The sequence below is a fragment of the Schistocerca americana genome, unplaced genomic scaffold (genome assembly GCF_021461395.2).
Source record: "Schistocerca americana isolate TAMUIC-IGC-003095 unplaced genomic scaffold, iqSchAmer2.1 HiC_scaffold_614, whole genome shotgun sequence".
Lineage (NCBI taxonomy): Eukaryota > Metazoa > Arthropoda > Insecta > Orthoptera > Acrididae > Schistocerca > Schistocerca americana.
Window position 1 is genome coordinate 65,001 of NW_025726362.1, and position 5,000 is coordinate 70,000.

General features: G+C 51.7%; 1 non-coding gene across 1 annotated transcript in view; it reads left to right on the forward strand.

Annotated features, from left to right (window-relative positions):
• The first annotated feature begins 4,863 nt into the window (after positions 1–4,863).
• Positions 4,864–5,000, forward strand: part of LOC124587752 — a 1,910-nt gene continuing 1,773 nt past the window's right edge. Inside the window, exon 1 of the ribosomal RNA XR_006975644.1 lies at positions 4,864–5,000. This exon is cut by the window's right edge and continues 1,773 nt beyond it. This is a non-coding gene — a ribosomal RNA (small subunit ribosomal RNA).

The window sequence follows — 5,000 nt, forward strand, 5'->3', positions numbered from 1 at the left end:
AGCATGGAACAACACCCAGTGCATCCTCTCCGCCACATTAGACTATCCACACTATCATAACCAGACCGGGAGGTCCACTCACAAAACAGAATATCCCACCCTTCCGACAACCACCATTGCTCAGCTAAGCCACCAACACCCACACATGTCCTACACAGGGGTACACCCAACATCACAATACTGCCTCCTGTCACAGCACACAAACAATGGCAGGAATGAAAGACACAGGTCTGCCACAAGCATGGAATCAGAGCGCCGCCTGTTATGAGCCAAAGGTGCACCCTGACGTGGCAAATCAGATGATGCCGCAGTCATTTACTTACGATAATCACAATCAACAAACCGGCCCCCCCCCCCCCCCCAAAACACCTTTCCTTACAACAATGTGTACCTTAACCTAACCCGTATTGTGCCTTAACCTAACCCGTATTGTGCCTTAACCTAACCCGTATTGTGCCTTAACCTAACCCGTATTGTCCCTTAACCTAACCCGTATTGTGCCTTAACCTAACCCGTATTGTGCCTTAACCTAACCCGTATTGTGCCTTAACCTAACCCGTATTGTGCCTTAACCTAACCCGTATTGTGCCTTAACCTAACCCACGTTGTGCCTTAACCTAACCCACGTTGTGCCTTAACCTAACCCACGTTGTGCCTTAACCTAACCCACGTTGTGCCTTAACCTAACCCACGTTGTGCCTTAACCTAACCCACGTTGTGCCTTAACCTAACCCACGTTGTGCCTTAACCTAACCCGTATTGTGCCTTAACCTAACCCGTATTGTGCCTTAACCTAACCCGTATTGTGCCTTAACCTAACCCGTATTGTGCCTTAACCTAACCCGTATTGTGCCTTAACCTAACCCGTATTGTGCCTTAACCTAACCCGTATTGTGCCTTAACCTAACCCGTATTGTGCCTTAACCTAACCCACGTTGTGCCTTAACCTAACCCACGTTGTGCCTTAACCTAACCCACGTTGTGCCTTAACCTAACCCACGTTGTGCCTTAACCTAACCCACGTTGTGCCTTAACCTAACCCACGTTGTGCCTTAACCTAACCCACGTTGTGCCTTAACCTAACCCACGTTGTGCCTTAACCTAACCCACATTGTGCCTTAACCTAACCCATATTGTGCCTTAACCTAACCCATATTGTGCCTTAACCTAACCCATATTGTGCCTTAACCTAACCCATATTGTGCCTTAACCTAACCCATATTGTGCCTTAACCTAACCCATATTGTGCCTTAACCTAACCCGTATTGTGCCTTAACCTAACCCGTATTGTGCCTTAACCTAACCCGTATTGTGCCTTAACCTAACCCGTATTGTGCCTTAACCTAACCCGTATTGTGCCTTAACCTAACCCGTATTGTGCCTTAACCTAACCCGTATTGTGCCTTAACCTAACCCGTATTGTGCCTTAACCTAACCCGTATTGTGCCTTAACCTAACCCGTATTGTGCCTTAACCTAACCCGTATTGTGCCTTAACCTAACCCGTATTGTGCCTTAACCTAACCCGTATTGTGCCTTAACCTAACCCGTATTGTGCCTTAACCTAACCCGTATTGTGCCTTAACCTAACCCGTATTGTGCCTTAACCTAACCCGTATTGTGCCTTAACCTAACCCGTATTGTGCCTTAACCTAACCCGTATTGTGCCTTAACCTAACCCGTATTGTGCCTTAACCTAACCCACGTTGTGCCTTAACCTAACCCACGTTGTGCCTTAACCTAACCCACGTTGTGCCTTAACCTAACCCACGTTGTGCCTTAACCTAACCCACGTTGTGCCTTAACCTAACCCACGTTGTGCCTTAACCTAACCCACGTTGTGCCTTAACCTAACCCACATTGTGCCTTAACCTAACCCACATTGTGCCTTAACCTAACCCATATTGTGCCTTAACCTAACCCATATTGTGCCTTAACCTAACCCATATTGTGCCTTAACCTAACCCATATTGTGCCTTAACCTAACCCATATTGTGCCTTAACCTAACCCATATTGTGCCTTAACCTAACCCATATTGTGCCTTAACCTAACCCATATTGTGCCTTAACCTAACCCATATTGTGCCTTAACCTAACCCATATTGTGCCTTAACCTAACCCATATTGTGCCTTAACCTAACCCATATTGTGCCTTAACCTAACCCATATTGTGCCTTAACCTAACCCATATTGTGCCTTAACCTAACCCATATTGTGCCTTAACCTAACCCATATTGTGCCTTAACCTAACCCATATTGTGCCTTAACCTAACCCATATTGTGCCTTAACCTAACCCATATTGTGCCTTAACCTAACCCATATTGTGCCTTAACCTAACCCATATTGTGCCTTAACCTAACCCATATTGTGCCTTAACCTAACCCATATTGTGCCTTAACCTAACCCATATTGTGCCTTAACCTAACCCATATTGTGCCTTAACCTAACCCATATTGTGCCTTAACCTAACCCATATTGTGCCTTAACCTAACCTATATTGCGCCTTAACCTAACCCATGTTGCGCCTTAACCTAACCTATGTTGCGCCTTAACCTAACCTATGTTGCGCCTTAACCTAACCTACGTTGCGCCTTAACCTAACCTATATTGCGCCTTAACCTAACCTATATTGCGCCTTAACCTAACCTATATTGCGCCTTAACCTAACCTATATTGCGCCTTAACCTAACCTATATTGCGCCTTAACCTAACCTATATTGCGCCTTAACCTAACCTACGTTGCGCCTTAACCTAACCCACGTTGCGCCTTAACCTAACCCACGTTGCGCCTTAACCCAACCCACGTTGCGCCTTAACCCAACCCACGTTGCGCCTTAACCCAACCCACGTTGCGCCTTAACCCAACCCACGTTGGGCCTTAACCCAACACACGTTGGGCCTTAACCCAACACACGTTGGGCCTTAACCCAACACACGTTGGGCCTTAACCCAACACACGTTGGGCCTTAACCCAACACACGTTGGGCCTTAACCCAACACACGTTGGGCCTTAACCCAACACACGTTGGGCCTTAACCCAACACACGTTGGGCCTTAACCCAACACACGTTGGGCCTTAACCCAACACACGTTGGGCCTTAACCCAACACACGTTGGGCCTTAACCCAACACACGTTGGGCCTTAACCCAACACACGTTGGGCCTTAACCCGCTCTGTAATTGTCATACGACGCGTTAAATTAGTGTAGTGTTGCCTAACTGCAACCCCCGCTATATAGTTTGCTACTCGCACTGCCTGGTCCCCAGTGTATCGCTTCATGTTAAACACCTTGCAGCGATACACTGTAATGTGGATGGCAGCAGGACGTACATGCTCAATGCCCTTCGCAGTTGTTCATTGGCATTCGCATGGCGAAGCACTTAGCCTACGCTGTGGTACGGCCTGTGTCAACTGTCCGCTGATGTTGTACGTCCAAATCACACACTGTACTGCACATTGGTCCTCATGTACTGAATGATACATCGTGGTACATGTGACCGTACAACGACTGCGCCAACAACGGCGAACCATGCGGTCCAACTGTTGTGCACTCAGCTATGTGTCGTCTCCCTATAAGAGCCGGATTGCAGTGTGGTATGCCCTGGATGGCGATCAGCATGAGCCGTCTGTTGATGTAGTGGCGCGTGTTGTCAGACGTAGTCGTCTCTTCTCACACACCGTGACAGCATGGTGCACTGCGTTCCACATCTGCGACATGCGACAGAGGCCGGTTGACAGTCGTTCGCGCAATGGACATCGCATACGTACGGGGGCCACCTTCCACGTGTTCGCGAAGCGTGCACATGTTGTTGCGTGTATGTGGGCAGACATAGTGTGTCGTGACACCTGACACAGGCATGCAACAATCGTTGAATTTGCAAATGGCGATGGACGTCTACGTTTGCTGGTGACGTTACGCAAATGAACAACTGGTAAACCGTTGTGGTGCGGTTGTTCTCGCTAGAGGTGAATCAGTGATGGCGACGATCGGTTGAGCTACCAACCGGTTGTTTCAGCGATACCCACCATGCCCACGAACGTGAATGGCATGTGGGTGTGAAGCGATACGCGGCGGTGGCTGGGTGGGACCGTCCCCGGCCGGTGAGGGGGGGCCTCCCGGCGTGCTGGCCGCGCGGTGCGTGGGCGCACGCGCTACAGCCGGCTGGTGGGGGCGGCCAGTGGCAGGCGCGCCGGCCGACGGAGGCGGCAGGCGGCGCAGCTGCGCGCCGGCGCACCCTGCACGCGGCGCCGTGCGGCCAAAGTAGGTCCTCGCGGGCCCGGTGCGAAGCGCGGTGGACATCTGCAGTGTGCTGGTCCGATTGAGGACTGTGTGCGCTGAGGATGCGCCGCCGCCCGGCGCTCGGCGCCGCGACGCCGTCTGCTGCTCGGTCGCCTCTGCGGTTCTCGCAGGTGGTTTGTATCGCAGCTGTGCGGACGTGTTGGCGCGTGCGCTGTGCTGGGAGAGTTCGCTTCGGCACCCAAGTGGGGCTTTTGTCCTTCTGTGGCGCTGGCGTTGGAGCTGCCGGCCACCGTAGGTGGCGCGTGTTGTCTCCCGCCGGCAATGCCACGACAGCACGCTCCCGGGCCTCTGTCGGCAGCGGCAAGCTCAGTTGGGAGCACGGGTGGTCGCACCTAAAGCGTCTACTCGCCAAACTCCGGGCGATTGCGCCTCTCTCGAACCCGACCAAGTACTTAGGACGGCGCTGCGCGCCGCCGGGACCTGAGAGGGTTTCGAGGTGTATCGTGCAGGGGAGCTCAGCCTCCTCCTGTTTGCAGAATAATTGAGCGGACGCTTGCGTGTTCGCGCGGGCCCCCGGGACACACTCCCGGGCGGCCGGCTGCTCAGCTCTAGTTGACGCAGCTCCCTGGTTGATCCTGCCAGTAGTCATATGCTTGTCTCAAAGATTAAGCCATGCATGTCTCAGTACAAGCCGCATTAAGGTGAAACCGCGAATGGCTCATTAAATCAGTTATGGTTCCTTAGATCGTACCCACGTTA